A 16,899-nucleotide genomic window follows, 5' to 3' on the forward strand; every position below is an offset into this window, starting at 1 on the left:
TTTGCTGTGCAGCGTAGAAGAAAGATATGTTCTTTTTTTACTTTTTTTTTTGAGAAATTAATATAGCTTAGCCCACGTGTTCTGATTATCCACATTTCCTATTCTTAACCACTAAATGGGCACCTGGTTATGTTGATTCCCAGGTTAATTTGTATCCTTTCCTGTTCTTCTGCCCATGTCATCAGAAGACACGTCTGAACCTAGTGAGGCTTGAGCCTGACCAAGCATAAATCAGAGAAGCTGAGCTGAAGTCATGTTCCCCCTTTCTCCTCCTCTCCCTCCCTCCCAGGCAGTAGATCTAGATGAGGTGTCCCCCTTCACTGAGAAACCTGCCAGTTTGTAAGACGGTTTTTGGTAAACTCAAACATCTGAATGGGCTTAAAAATCTCCGCAGAGGAGAAAGGCAAGATATATTGACCTCCCTCTTTTTTCCTTTGAAGAAGGCTTCCTGGGGGAAAAGGTTGTTAATTTTATTTTATGCTTTAAGCATGAGGAAAATCCATTCATTTCATTAGCTCACACCTAAAATATCTTTGGCAAGCAAACTGTAGAAAGTAGAGTGAATAAAAAGAGTGAATCAATGTGCAGATTTGATCTGTTAAGAGCGTATGTATATACTTCATATATGTGTGTGGATATACAAAATGGTGAAATTCTGGCTCCATTGACTTTAGTGAGGTCAGAATTTCACCCATAAGCTTATTATTATTGTCAATATTTCCAAGTCCATTATAGAGCTTTTAACTAAAAGGCCTCCAGAGCAAAGAGACTCAAAGTCATGGGAGTTTTGCCCCTGTAAGAGAGACAACAAGGGAAGACTTGCGATGGCCATTTCACAAAGTGTTTCATATTGAACTCTGTTCAGTTGTATCTGGTGGCATGTATGAGCCCTCCCTTCCACTCCAGTCAAGGACAATCAATTTTATTTTTAAAATGTCATAATCACTGGTATTGATCAACTCTCCCTAATGGGGGTGCTCTCGAATACATACTGGCTTGGGCTATTACCACTTCCCTAGCAATTCAGGCTCAATTAGGCTGCCTTGCTAATGCATGTCAGCTTCATTTAATTGCTCTCAGGCCCGCAGTGTGAGAAAAGGGCAAGCTGACAGAGTAATCCCACACTTCCACTTTGCAGTGAGCTGCCTATTTGTTTTATTTGTTCACATTTTAAAGGGCTAAGCACTTGTTATATGGAAAACACAGGAGAGCAAAAGTCAAGAAGTATTAATAAGCCTTGGAAAACAGAGATAGAACTCAATTGCTTGTGCAAAGAATTGCTGATGTTTTCAGTACTTTGAAAAGAAGGTGGATTTTGTATCTGATGAGGGTGCTGAGTAGCATTTGTCTCATGGAAACCTCAGTAAGAACTGGGTAGAAGCAAGTGTCTTCTAAAAGTTACATCCTAGGGAAAACAACCTGTTTATTTGTTGGTTGGCTGATGATAACTTGGCAGAAGCAACCTCTAAAGGAAGCTGGTAATGAGCTGGGGATCATAGGGTTATGTTTTTTTCCACAATATTTAACATTGATGTTAACAAATGTTAATAAATTAGGAGACGGGGAAAAAGAGGGATGGCAGCATGCCAGCAGAAGGGAAATAGCCATTAAACACCTAAGATCTCTAGTCTGTGAAAGAAGTACATGTGTAGCTCCCATTTCCTGCAGCAGAGGAGTTGTGAGCTGAAACAAAGAAATCACCTGTGAGTACCAAAGTGCCTGGCTGCAGACAGAAGCTCTTGGGCTTTTGCATCTAGATCTGAATCAAATACCGGAGGAAGAAAAATGCAGGTATGAGAGAAGTGAGGGAAAAGACCTGCAGGGCGGCTCCCCGGAGCACGGTGTCCCCTTTATAGTTTGGTTGTATGTGCCTGGCCACCTTCCCATCTCCTGGCTAAACGCTAGGTTTGCTGAAGGAATAAAGATGTCAGGGTAACGCTTGGAAGGTGGAGTGGACTCACTGCCATGAGTGCTAGATTGTCAGCTCCAAAACCCCATGTATATCTTGGGAATCAGATCCACTCCCCACCATGAGATAGACTAAGGTTGCATTTTATTTTTGTTTCTTTTTAATTTTGTTATTGCAAGTGGTGGATGCTGCTAATTAAATGTCTGCCTGATATTTGGGGGAGGGGAGGCAAGGTGCATCCAACAGATTTTGGGTGTCTTGATTCCTTGGAGCCAGTGGCTCTGCCTAATTGACAGTGTAGTCTGCCTGGAGGGACCTGTGCTCCGACCGTGGGCTGGAGTAAACTGCAGGGTTCGGCCAAGCTGATGTTATCTTTCTGCTGCTAGCTAGGGGCTTTGGAGAAAGCATTGTCCTCCACATCACACCTGTAATCCTGTCTCCTGGAAGAGGTAAGTGGCAGCAACTCATCCCCATAGCTCTCCAGCATCGCTGTATTTACCTGCAGAGCTCTGCCCTGTGCCATATCTGACAGGGCTATAGTAGGAGAGCATTAAAAAGACAGTATGAAAGTAAACTCACTCCGATACCAGGGATGACATGGTTTCTTGCCTCTGTCTTTTTGTTTTTCATTGATTTCTTAAGTTTTTCATTTCCTAGCCATGACAGGCCTCTCTCTTATTCCTGGTTTCCTCTGCTCCAGACTCTCCAGGTTGCTTAGCTTATAATTCCCTTCTACTGTTAAACTTGCTGAGGGCAGTGCACATGACTCAATTTATAGCAAAGAAAACTGAAACCACCCAAGACAGACAGCGAAAAAGAAAGATGCGGGCTTCAGACTGGGATTTTAATTTAAATGGGCTGAAAAAATTCCAATACCCCTACAAAGACATATAATTATCAGTGCATGAAGACTATCAGATGGTAAAACTGCTTAGAGAGGCCACCTAGAAGTGTTCTATGGTTCCTCACTGTTGTCTTTGAATAAAACATTATCTGATCACTATGCAAGGTAATAGATTTATCTGATACAGCTACCTCTTACTTGTATTCCTAAAGTTATTTTTTTAGAGCTATCTTGTATAGCATTTTTTAAGAAGACAAGAACAGTGCTGTTTATTTATTTGTACATTTTAACTGTGATGTTCTTGCTCAGCCAGCCTGGTGATCTGGCAAGCATTTAAGGCCCAATTCTGCAACATTATGGCTGACAGAATTTTGGCCAGAGCCAAACAGAAAATACCAAAACTATTAATTTTTGCTTTTTACACCGAGTTGTTCTGTTTTTTAATTGCGTAACATATGAATCTGTTGTTTTCATCTGCTTTTTATTCTTGTTTTAATTGTCAATAACCCAGCATTTTTCAGTATTCTTTTCACATTGAATACTTAACTAAAAAAGAGCACCCACAAACATTCAAAAAATTCTCCAAAGTTGTTTTATGTTTTTATTTAAAGTTCTTTTAAATGCATATTTATATGTTCATTCACTTGTATGTATGTATTTTACCAACTTTAGTTTTCACATTTGAAGTGACTGAAGCCCTATTTTGCCTATGGATGCTTTACAAAATTTCCTTAAATTGATCATGATGTACTCTTATATACCAGTTTATGAAATGTATATGCTGTGGGTGTGGACTACAAATTATTTTTGTCTTACAGGTTACTAAAGACAGGCCTCTTCAGATGTTTAGACATAGAAAATACAAACCTAGATGCTGCACCCGCCCCACCCCAGATTTTCTTCACCCACCCTTGTTTTGAGTATGTTTGAGTTTTAAAAGTTACATTACACAGCTATTTCAACATAATGAAGCAAAGAGAAAATTTGTAACTCCAGTAACATGATCACTGATGTCTATGGGCCACATGCCAGAAACACTAAGGCCGGTAATGCTCAATTTAAACTTAACTCCAATTGGTTATTAGCTTAATAAATATACACACATGTACCTGGTGAAATCCTTCTGAAACTAGGAGTGGCACTGAAAATACCGTCCACTTGTAAAAACACTCTATTTTACAGTAAGAACAGCACGCTCCGGAGCAGGGAAGAAGTGTCACACAATTCATTATGCGTGACCAAATTAGCTAACAGCAGCCCTCAGTCGGTACAGAGGGAAATCCGCTCCCATTCAGAGTCAGAAGACACCCCATCCTGCCTGCAGTGCCCCGGCTAGAGAGTGCTCTCCCCACACCTCCTCCAGCCGCAGGCAGGTGCTGTATGGCAATGACTGCAGCTTGATGCCAGCCGCCCTTTCCTTGTATAGGGTGCGATAAGGACTCCAACGCTAATGCGTGGCCGAACGAGGGATGCTCACGTCTTCTTGTAGAAACCCCAAGAACTGACTGCGTGAGATGCTCTGACCTTCACCCTCTGTGAAATCTAGGCATGGCAAAATGTTGAGAATTAAGCCAGAGCCAAGCATATTGGAAAAGCTTCTTCTTAAACGAATGCCATCTTCACCATAATGCCTGCAAACTACAGCATGTTCTTGGAAGGTCTTGGCAGCACAAGGGAAAGGTACCGGCTGCTCACTGCAATGGGACCAGTGCCACGTAAGCCAGAGTCATCTCCTCGGTCCTTGCCTCAGTAATGAAACCCAAAGACAATAAGCCTATTGTTTCGGCTTGCAGGGGTCTTAAAAGGAATCATTCTAAATGAAAAACAAAAGCTCATTATGTTTCTGGCAATGTATGTATGGTGCTTTGTATTTTCCTTACAGTACTTGTCAGTGATGTGGTGCGCTAGGTTTTGTAATGTGTATTCCTGTTTATTTGAATGATTGTTTTTTAATGTGCATTTATAATGGCAGGGTTTCTGGGCATCTATAAGTTGGGTATTATCTATCTTGCTGTACTTTATCACAAATCCTTCATGTGTGAAAGGAGATGTAATGAGTCATTTTGTACCATGGTTGGAAAATCTTCAGGATCTTCTTTAGAAACCCTGTCCCTTAGTATCACAACCAATGTAAAAGTGATTGGGCACAAAACCACGGTTATTATAATCCATTGGGTTTCTGTTGGAAGATCATGAATTTAAGTTTTTTCTAATTTTTTTAATGTTTCAATTATTTCAGTTGTTTTTCTCAATTATTTGCACAAGCATAGCAACTATTTGAAAGGTGTTTGTTTGTTTGTTTGTTTTTTTTTAATAAAGTAAGATCAAGAAATAAAGTAAGGTGAGGCTTTCCTTACAAGAATGTAGAGAGATAATGATTGCAAAAGAAAAAAACTATCCAGAAAGAAATCTTACTTAAAATTAAAATGTTTGCTGCTATCAGACAATGAATATCTGGACTAGTCTTCTGATAGGACTAGCAAGGGCAAGCAATCAAATGGATATTAAAATGGAGCATGATCACTTAATGAAGGGCATAATGGGGCATTGCTCCCTTGGACAAAGGGAGCTGGCCTTAATAAACCAGAAGAGTCCTTCCCATTTTCTTATCTGACAATTAAACTTTTAAATAAAAAACTTGAGGGAGTATAAAGAAATCTTTTCAAATAGGGAAGAAAAGGTCTTAGTTTTTCTTAGAGAATGGATAGTGTTGGGAGTGATTTGACAGAAGGGTACAGCTAGTGAGAGGAATCAATGGCCACATTAAATGAGCAACAAGGATTAGGACCTGTAGATGGAAACTTCTCTGCCAAAAACCAAAGGTGGGCTGAGCATAGAAGAATAATTTTAGGAAGTACTGGCTAGACTTGTTTCCACACATCAAAGTGCAGAGTTTGCTAGATGTTTCTTCTTATTCTAATTGCAACAAATGTGAAACCTGCTAGTCAGTATACAATTTCTGTTCCATCACACACTATGCCTAGTGGAAATTAAAGATGGAGGAAGAGAAAAATAATTGAAGAAAAACTCAAAGAATCAAAAAACTCAAAGAAAACACTTAAAAACTGTTCCAAAACAGCTTAAAAAATAGAATCTATGTAAATGGACATCTCCCTCCCCCCCCCCCCCCAACTTCTACTGAATGCTACCAATATACATCTGAAAAGAAAGTGCCTGTATTGGATTTGCATGACAAGGTTTTGGTATTGGGGGGGCTGCAGGGGTGGCTTCTGTGAGAAGGTGCTAGAAGCTTCCCCTATGTTCAATAGAGCCAATGCCAGCCAGCTCCAAGATGGACCTGCTGCTGGCCAAAGCTGAGCCCACCGACGACAGCGGTAGCGCTTCTGTGATAACATATTTAAGAAGGGGAAAGAAACCTGCAGCACAACAGCAGTCAGAAGAGAGGAATGAGAACATGTGAAAGAAACAACTCTGCAGACACCCAAGTCAGTGAAGAAGGAGGGGAGGAGGTGCTTCAGGCATCGGAGCAGAGATTCTCCTGCAGCCCGTGATGAAGACCATGGTGAGGCAGGCTGTCCCCCTGCAGTCCATGGAGGTCCATGGTGTAGCAGATATCCACCTGCAGCCCATGGAGGACCCCACGCCAGAGCAGGTGGGTGCCCAAAGGAGGCTGTGACCCTGTGGGAAGCCCACACTGGACCAAGCCGCTGGTAGGACCTGTGGACTCGTGGAGAGGTGGAGCAGGTTTGCTGGCAGGACTTGCGACCCTGTGGGGGACCCACGCTGGAGCAGTCTGTTCCTGAAGGACTGCACCCTGTGGAAAGGACCCACGCTGGAGCACTTCATGAAGAACTGCAGCCTGTGGGAAGGACCCACGTTGGAGAAGTTTGTGGAGGACTGTCTCCCATGGGAGGGACCCCAAGGGGAAGAGTGTGTGGAGGAAAGAGCGGCAGAAACAACATATGATGAACTGACCGCAACTCCCATTCCCCATCCCCTTGCGCCTCTCAGGGGGAGGAGGTAGAGAAATTGGGAGTGCAGTTGAGCCCAGGAAGAAGGCGGGGATGGGGGAAGGTGTTTTTAAGATTTGGTTTTATTTCTCATTATCATACTCCAATTTGATTGGCAATAAATTAAATTAATTTCTCTAAGTTGAGTCTGTTTTGCCCGTGACAGTAATTGGTGAGTGATCTCCCTGTCCTTATCTTGACCCACAAGCTTTTCGTTATATTTTCTCTCCCCTGTCCAGCTGAGGAAGGGGAGTGATAGAGCAGCTTGTTGGGCACCTGGCATCCAGGTCAACCCACTACAGTGGCAAAAAATTTTCACCAAGTTTCTAAGATACCACTCACAAGGTAGAGAAATAGAATGCAACAAGATCTTTGTCAGCTGCTCAAAACTGGGAAAATAAAAAGAAAAACTGAAAGAACTAGTCAGAAACATAATTCTAAATATCCTTTACAAGGATGTAGCATCATGACAACATAGAAACTATCCAGTCCTCTAGTTCTAATCTGAGCGGAGCAGCTCAGATATTTTCTTGTACCCACCACTGACTAGGTGACATCACATCTGCATCTAACTACTGTAAGTAAGTTGAAATGCTTACTGAGCATGGATAGGACTGGACACAAACACAGCATACATCAGCACAGTAAGAAATTCGACAAAGTACATTGACAGAAGGGAGTTGAGAGGTATTTGGCAGGTTATTGGTCAAAGACATTTCCACAGTTTTGCTGAGGATTTGGTCTGATCTAGTTAATAACAGAAAAATGTGACCACACAAGAACAAAAGTTAAAAGAAATATTCGGACAGGTTATGGAAACTTCCATTTACTTAGCCAGCATGGCTGAAGTCAACTACAAAGAACCTGAGTACAGAAAGAAAGAAGAGACCAAAAAGTAGTTGTTGGAACATAACCTCAAGTTCCTTTCCTTCCTTCAAACTTGTGTGATGTAAAATCCAAGTTCTTAACCAAATCTGTGTTTGTGAAAGAAGCATCACCATCCTTTGCTTTGCTGCAGTCAAGGCTATTTCACAAAAAAGACTTTATTCTTTGTATACAGTTAATCCGAACAGTCAGCTTTCTCCGAGATGTTTTAAGAACACTGTCATCACAAGCATGTAGAGAAGGGAAGTACTGTAGTGATTCATGTACTCCTTTAACTGCATAAATACTTTCCCATTGTCTTTGTAGATACATTACTCAAAGGTAATATTACCAGCACTGAAGCAATCTCCAAGACAACAAGTAAGAGCTCTCACTTATATTGGCCATTAACCAAGAATATTTGTTCAAGTTGCTTAAATGTATTCAGATTGTTTGAAAGTTTGATTTTGACAGTTAAGGTTAATTTTAACACTCTCAGCTTCCTCTCTTTAATAAGTATTTTTAAACAGAACACAGAGAACACCCTTATTTCAACATTTTGTTTACAGAATCAGTTATATTGTAAAGATCAGATAAAGTTATACCAGATTTGGGTTACATCATGTATGCAAAGTTAGATCATCTTAATTCCCCTCACTCTTGGAAGGAAGTTGAAGAGGAAGAACCTGGAAACCGGGACAGTTTAGTAAAATATTTTCCTTTCCCTGAGCACTGTCAGCTTAGTGAGTCAGCTTTACAATTGTTACTGTTTCCTATAGTTTTATGGAATTGGTATTTGCTTCCTCCACAATGAGGGAAAATCATCACTTTGCAGCTATAGTTATGTAAGTCGCCAGCAGCAGAAAAGCTGGAGTGAGGAAGGTATTTCCATCCCCAGTAATACAAAAGTGTTAATTTAGTGACTTGAACACATGACAACACCATGCTTCTGGATCCACATTCACACATAACTCTTGGCACTGTTACCTGACAGATGCCCCATTCATCTTACCCGTGCAGTGAAGCTCTTAGCAGTTTTCAGGCCATCCAGCTCCTGGAGTCTGGGCAGCATCCAGCCACGGACCCTCATCTGGGATCTCTTGGCATGTTACTGTGATGCGGATACTGTGTCCAGTAGCACACCTGAAGCGCTGGAGTAGGCAATGCCACCACCAGTCCCTGGACTCCAGTGATGACACCTCAGGTTCCTCCCACAGCTCAAACTCATCCTGCCCCAGAATCCCAAAGCAATTAGGAGTCTTCTGGATTTTAGTTTGCTGCCGCATGGCAGAAGTTACACGGCAGACACAAGCAAGCTGACCCATAAAACCAGAAATGGGCTTTGAACAGAACTTCTGAATGTCTCATTGCTTCGAAGGCCAAAATGGGAAAATATTGGTCTTTAGAGAAGCTCACACTTCATGGACACAAGACGTTTCACAGTAGCCCTCTCTTCCCCTGGAGGTCTTACAGTCTCTAGGCACACAGCTCAGGTTTTCTCTCAATATGGCCAGTCCTGTAGCAACTTCTGTTGACCCAATCTGCTGCAAGGTCTGCTTCTCTTTCCCAGTCCTGTCTGAAGTTTCCTCTATTCCTTCTGCAAGACATTTTGAAGACATGTTTTGGCCACCTATGTTCTTTGTTTTCTCCTTAGTGAGCTTCATTTCCTGGGAGAAAGGGGAAAACCTCATCCCTTTCAGTCCCAAGCAACATCTCGGCAAGCTGTTTGTCAAAGTTCAGTTGTCATAGTTAACCGTTCTCCAACGAGCTCTGGTCTGTTGGCTGCTTTGAAAGCAAGATGAATATGCGTTGACTGAGGCTCATGATAGAGACATATTCATAGTAACAAGTATATTCTAAATACTGAATATCAGCCTATATGTTGTATAGTCAGATTTCCCAAACCTTTATGCCTAGACTGTGTTTGAAGTAAACCGCTCACTCTGCCTAAATAAGTAACTAAATTTTAACCTTTAGAGTCTCTGGGATATTATAGGGTCATCTCACACACTGTTCAGAGATAAAGAATGAAGCTCATGTTTCTGCATCTTTCAAACACTAACTGGTGGTCTCACTAGCTACTAAACAGAGCACCAAAAAAGCCCTATTAATTTTACCATGCAAACTTATAATCAGGTAATCCAAGGGGAATGCCAAACATGGGTCATCAAAGACAAGCAGAAGAAAATAGATCTAAAAAGTCAGTTTTACAATTGGTTCCCTCCTGACTTCTCTAGCTCCTCTGCACGTTTTTTCACTGATTTGGCAGGCTGGATATAACTGCTCATTTAAAAAAGATCGGTGCTGTTTGTACAGCTTTTTAACATTCTGGCTGCAAACTCATTTCACATACTAACTATTATTATTTTTGATCCATCTTTAGCAATGGGACATCACCAGGGTTAATACTAGTACTTGTTCCTTTATTTATGGTTGATACCCATATATCAGATTGTAAATATTGAAAATGTATGAACGAGATGAAATCATGTGGTTGAATCCATGCTTGCAGGAAGTTGCTACTGCATTTTAAAATATTATCTAATAACAGACAATTCTAATATATACTATGAAGCTCCACCTTCATTCTGTATCTTGATTCTTCCATTCCCTAGATAATTTGTACTTGTCTTTCCATGCAATGGTTCATTATCTTTATCGCATCAGTAACTAGATAAAAAACTCTGTAAAGACAAAAACTTACGTATTTATTGGGTTTTGAGAATTGATATTTTATTCCTCACCAATGAAGCACCCATTCTACATCCACATGCTAAACACCGTAACTTTCCTTTTCCTGTCATCAACAGCAGGCAAGCATTTTACAGTGCTGGTTGGGTAAAAAGAAGCTTGAAAGAAGAAACATTTCAAGTCAGATACTGATGGTGCTTTTGGGCAGAAAACATTATTCAAAAAATTATGGATTAATCAGCACTGCGTTTTAACACAGTGCAAACTAGCAGGGACCAGGTGAAGATTTAATTCAGTTGCTGAAGAGTAAACTGGACAGATTTTAGCTTTCCTTTGAGAACAAAACTCAGCATAAGCAGATATGACATTTCTGAAGGAAGCCTGGATAAAAAGTTTCTCACATAGTCTTTACAAATATCCTCTCTTCTGATGGTTCAAGACCTCAAAGATGGCCAAGTTAATAATCATAACTTTTTTACACCATGCGTAGCTCTCTCTCTCTCTCTCTCTTTATAAATAAAGATCTGCAAAATACAGAACATAGCTTAAACTTCTTGATAACACATCTTTACTGTTACCACGCCCTTACATCTGGATTTGTGTGTGTGCTTTTAAACACTTCTGTGCATCAAGGGACGTAAAACTTTCCCAAACTTGTTCAGCCCATCTCTCTGACAGTTGTAACTACTATTATAATGGATAGATAAGAAATTAAAAATCTTGCTGATTGGGTCCAAAAGAGTAGAAACAAAATAATGGGCTCCTGTGATAAGAACTGAACAGTGCCCTTAGATTAGAAAAGCTCCCAAGAAGCCCTGCTGAATGGGTTGTCACATCAGTAGCAAATAGCTCCAGTGTCCTACCCTACAAGACGTTTAGCATCTAAGCCCTGATGTCTATTGCATTATATTAATAAATGCCTAATGGCTGCTATATTTGTACACAGTGTCTGCACTATCAGCATTTAACTCATTACTCCCAGGAAATCCTATGAGATACTTGGAATATGGAAGGTATTATCCTGTCCTGTGATATCTACAGGGATATTTATGTGTCCTGCATCACTGGCAGTCTCACAAGCACTGAAGGATTTAGCCTCAGAGCACCCTCAGGAGGGATGCAAGGATTGTTATCCCTGCTTTTTTATGATGTGTACTGAGCAAAGGGGAGAGTTAGATGAATGCTGGCAAGTTCACTAGAGAGGTTTTAAAAAGTGACCAGCCTGTTCAGCACTAACCAATGACACCCATCCCCAGTCCCTTGCGGTGCAGGATGAAGCAGATTTGTGACTGAACCCTATCATCCACCAAATCAACCTGAGACCCCAGAGCTGACCGTCAACAGCAGGGGCCAAACACAGAACTGCTGCCTGGTGTGGGATACTCATGGAGAAAGAGCTATGCTCGAAAGCTGTAGCTCACACCAAGCACCCCTGTACAGCTCCGACACCCGATGGTGGCAGAGCACCACGACACTTATTTCTGAGTAGGGGTAACACGCCCTATGTCTGGGACAGAGGCAGGGGTTGAATCTGTATCCCAGATCGATGCCATCTACAGCGGGCCTATCTTCCATGTCCAAAGGAAAGGAGTATTTCAGCAGAGGATGAGCTCAATTATCTGCTACATCTGATTTAAACTTCAAGATAGTCAATGGGAGCCAACTCCAACTCATGTTTCATCTGAATACATGTGGAAAAAGCCACCTACAGCTCCCTGTAGGTTAATCACAGAGTCCCAAAGGATGTAGCCAATAGCTCCTTTCCTATTTAAATGCAGTCTGAATTGGGTATTAACTACCTGCTGTGTTTGGCAGATCTCTTATTCCTAAAATAAATAACTGTATGAAAAGTCATAAACTCTATATTGGACTTTTTCATTAAAAAAAAAAAAATCAAAGTAATGTCAGGATTTTAGCAGCCTCACTTATTGCAGTAAATCTGGCTTCCACAGCTGTTCGTGTTGTACTGTGTGCTTCAGCCAAGTGTAGCTGCAGTCCAACATTTCCTTCTTAAGGTATCCCTTACCCAGAGCAAAGCCAAGTGAATTTTGGACAGGACTAGCAAGCTAGAAATTATGAATGTGCTCTTATTAGAGCAGGTTGCATGTTTTACATTAAATATTCATTCAAATAACAATCCAGCAAAATGTTTGTCAAGATGATAGTTACTTTGGCTAAAAGAACACATTTTTCCTCCAGCCTCCACCAAAACTCGCCCATATTTATCACATCAAGAATCTAAGGACATTAATGAAGATCTTGCTTAAACTCGGCTGAGCTCCTTCACTGGTGCCAGATCCTGTTCTCCTGTTTTATAGCTGTACCATTTCAGAAATTGCTTGGTTCTCACTAGGGACAATCCTTTTACAGGTTCCACTGCAGCTCATAAAAGGGAAAAAAAGAAAAAAAAAAGAAAAAAAGGGGAAAGTAGCATTTCTCCTCCTGCCTCTTAAAAACCTGCCTGTGTTGAGCTGAGACCCACAGAGCGCCTCATAAAGGGGTTTGATTTCAGTGTCATAGTTTTCCGGGCAGAACCAAGTTTACCTCCACGCATCCCTGCGGCTGTCACCCCACTGTTACCACTGCTGGCTCGGTGTGCCTTTCTCTATCCCCCTTTCTTCAGTAGCCAGCTCTTTGTGCTGGTATGCTCTCTCAGGCATGTCTCCATTCGTGCAAGAACCTCTCTTTCCCAGGCCATAGGTGTCTTCTGCTTTTTTTCCCAATCCTCCTCTGAAGCCTCTGACCCTGCGGTGGGCTGTGCGGAGTTGCAGGGGTCTCCGCCGGCTGGGCAGCTGACGGGGTACGTACCAAGCTTTGCACATTCTTTAACACAGAGAACAAAAATATGTTTATGACACAGTTCATAAAGTAATTGCTCCACTGGGCTTATCAGAAACGATGGACTGTAAAAAAATTCTGTGTCCTCAGTTACAGAGAAAACATCTTTGTTTCATACTGCCTTTCTTCTTCTTTGTTACTCTCCCATTGTACGGCTAATGCATGCTTCCAAAGCCTCAGCATCACCCACACGCACGGTACAGCACATTTATGACTACGTGGTGTCACAGATCAAGCGGTATCACTGTTGACTTTTTTCCCCTGAAGCCAGGGATGTGAACATGGGCCGTATATACAACAGGTATCATGTATATAAAGTCAAATCATGAAAGAAAGATTTCCTCTAAAAACCAGAGAACTTCAGTGTTCTAGTAGAATTACATACCTTATTCAGAATCAAAAACAGAGCTAGCAAGTTCGTTAAATTAATACAGTTAAAGATTAGCAATATTGCCATCATGTGGCTACTTTCAGTAAATGCTCAGGCATGATCCTGAATTTATTAAGCACCGGAAAGCAGATTGCATCTGAATTCTGCTGTTAAAACTAAGAGGCAATATTTAAAGTTGATTGTTACTCTTGTAGAATATAATTATCCCTTTGTTACAGTAATGATTTCTGTAGCAAGAATGTATGTACAATAGATAAGGTTATATTACCCCTTCCACTTTGACCCTTATCCTCATGAATTTATAGCTCATATTTAAAAATTCACTCAAAAATTAATTTTGAGTTATCCAACCAGAAACTATATAAGTGAAAATCACCTCTTACTGCAGAAAGCAAGAAGGAAGAAAAAAGGACAAGTAGTCAGTTTAGATGTCCTTCATATTTGAAATGGCTTGTAAGTAAAATCTTAATGTTCAAACCCCTGAATTACTTTATCGCATGACTGCTGTAATAATTCATTATTTTTGGTAATTTTCTTATATTTTCTCTCTCTTTCACCCCCTCCCACTCCATTCTCTGCAGTATCACAAGCTTTTCTACACTGACTAAAAAATGTACAAGGAAAGGAACTTCCACAGCCTACGTCAGAAGAGTTGGATTTTGCTTTGTTAGCTGGTTAGAAAAAACAAAAATTCTTTATATTTCATCTACCAAAAATAAGGTCAAATCCTGTCACATGATAAGATATCTCAGCTCCTGGCAGGAATTAATATAACCAACATAACTTAGATTTGCAAATTTTGTAGAAATAGAAAGTGTGAATACACTTGACAGTACTCCTAGGTTGTTGCAAACTTCCAATGCCGTTTTGAAAATTGCTTCCCTATTTCTGGGAAACGGATGAGCGGAACATAGAAACAACAGTGTGTTTACTACCAGCACCTACCCAGCAACTAATACATACCAGGCGTTTGCAAGGTACTCTAATTTTCTTGGTTGAAGAACATTATCGAGGTACAAAGTGCAATTGTTTTATACACACACTTTCCCACTACAGAGGATTCACCATTCCAGGAGACACATTGCCATGACCAATAACTCATCTCTGTTACTGTACCATCTGCTCTAAATTACACACCTTGTATCTAGACAAAATATTGCAGCAGAAGACTGTTTTGTGTTATTACTGCATATGCAAGCAAGAAACACTGATTTAGCTTATTGCTGGCTCCAGACATTGCCTTCTTGTAATAATCGATCATACAGAGAGATGCAGCGTTTTCATGAGGTCAAAGCTCAAATTTAGAATACTGGAGCACACAGCCAACATATTCTCTCTCTTCTACTTGCAGAGTAAATCCATACCTTCTTTCCTGCCCCGCTATTTATTTATAAGTATATCCAGCTGCTGCAACCCCACTGGTGCCAGGAAAAGGGAAAACAAAAACATCTACAAGGCTCCTGCAGCTCCCGGTATGCAGGAGGCAGCACTCAGTGACTTAGCTCGAACCACCGTTTTAAACTAGTTCAGTTAAAGAGGCTAAGATCACACAGATAGCCATAGTCATTCCCGTTTCAATCTGGCCTATTTCCATTTCCCTTAGCAAACAACATTTAAGAATCCCTTATTTCAGCTTTGCTGAAACCAAAACAAAAATGCCTGCCCAGCTTATTTATTTGCTTGTGCTGGCTAAATACACACGAGAAGTTTATACTGAGACAAAACCTGACATTATTTACCATCATCATTGTCGTGCCTAAGAATCACATCATGCGAGGGAAGGATCTACAGAAGAACGTCAGAGAAATAAGGCCCTTCAAAATTACGTTTTCCAGGTTAATGTAACTCATAGCAAGAAAAACATTTTAAATGGAAAATATTAAAGAAGAACACCCATATAGGCAAGAGTGTATATGCATGTGTATGTGTACTTGATGCACAGAATGAACCTAACACCGCTGCAGACAGTCGGTTTGAAATAACTGGAGGATGAAGAAACTCCAAAGGCCAAGACTTTGGGGAGTTAAGACACACCAACCAGTCCATGCAAAAAGGATACCAACAGCTCCCCTGTTAAAAGGCAAAACCAGGTTCTTCTCCTTTCAAGAGCACCAGGATCAGGTTTTCACAGTCCCTGGACAAGCCCCAATTTATGACCGGTTTCCAGACAGAAAGAAATCTGTGAACCTTTTTAATTATTCATGCTCTAAGAGGCAAACCCTCTCGGGTTGCAGGCCAAGAGGCCTCAGGGCCATGGCTTTCTGGGGTTTTCAGCTGAGGGAACAAGCAGCCGGATTCTCAGCAGTATCACTTGGCTGAAAGTGGCTGTCAGGCTCCAGAAAAACAGCAGCGTACGCTGGTTTGGCAGACATGAAAGGGAAGCGGCAGGGGAAAAAGAAAAACTTAACTGCTCCCCGTTTGCACATTCCAGCTCTTCTGCTGGTGTTTGAGCACCTGCAGCCCGGGCACCGGAGCACTCGGGCAGCGGGGCAGGCAGGGGCAGGCCGGCCGGCGGCCGGGAGGGAGGGAGGCTCGATGGGTCCGACCGCACCGACGGCCTTCTCCTGCGCGGAAGGGGGAGGCAGGAGGGCAGAAAGAGCACTGGCAGAGAAAAGGCCACTTGGCAAAGGCCTGAGCAGCCAGGTCAGGGCAACCTTGGCACCCACAAGCCGGCTCTCTGCGACAAGCAGCTCCGCCGGCTCCCGGAAGAAACAGCATTGAGAAAATGGCAGCGCCCCAAAACCCCGCACGTGAGGAAAAACAGACCTGCTGTGTGGGGCTCTGGGCTGCTCAGGGAGAACGATAATTGGTACCAAATGTGGGGATTTTGCTTCAGAGCTTAGTGGCAGCGTAAGTGCTGCCAAGGAAGGGCTAAGAGATCTCCGGAGCAGACTTGTCTGGAACAAGGCGGGGAGCGGGCAAAAATACGTGGTGAATGTAGTACTGTCTTGCACCTTGAATGCTCTTTGCCCGGTAGACTTTTCTCAATACCAAAATTCATGTCAACTCTCCGTTAAAACTGCCAGGACATTTAGCTGGTTGCTCCCACAGCCAGAGGTTCTGCTCCATGCGTGTGCAGCAACTCTTCCATGCTCCTGCAGCCCGGGGCTACCTGTCGCCTCGACCCGGGACACCGGCTAACCAAAGGTCAATCGCTTGGAGAGGCTGCAGTGCCAGCTCCCGCCGGAAAAACCTTCCGACTTGCCTGAAAGGCTGCTGCTGAGTGGAGCGGGAGAGGCTGTGCTCTGTTTCACAGCTGGCAGCACGGAGGAGACCTCTCGATTGAAGTCAGCCTGTGGTCTTTTCCTCCTGAAAGAACACTTTCCTGGAGAAGCCTCTTCTCAAGTTTTCTTCTTCACCAGGTGGAAAGGAACAACAAAAAAAAAACTTT

This window comes from Gavia stellata, chromosome 1 (assembly GCF_030936135.1).
Source record: "Gavia stellata isolate bGavSte3 chromosome 1, bGavSte3.hap2, whole genome shotgun sequence".
Classification (NCBI taxonomy): domain Eukaryota; kingdom Metazoa; phylum Chordata; class Aves; order Gaviiformes; family Gaviidae; genus Gavia; species Gavia stellata.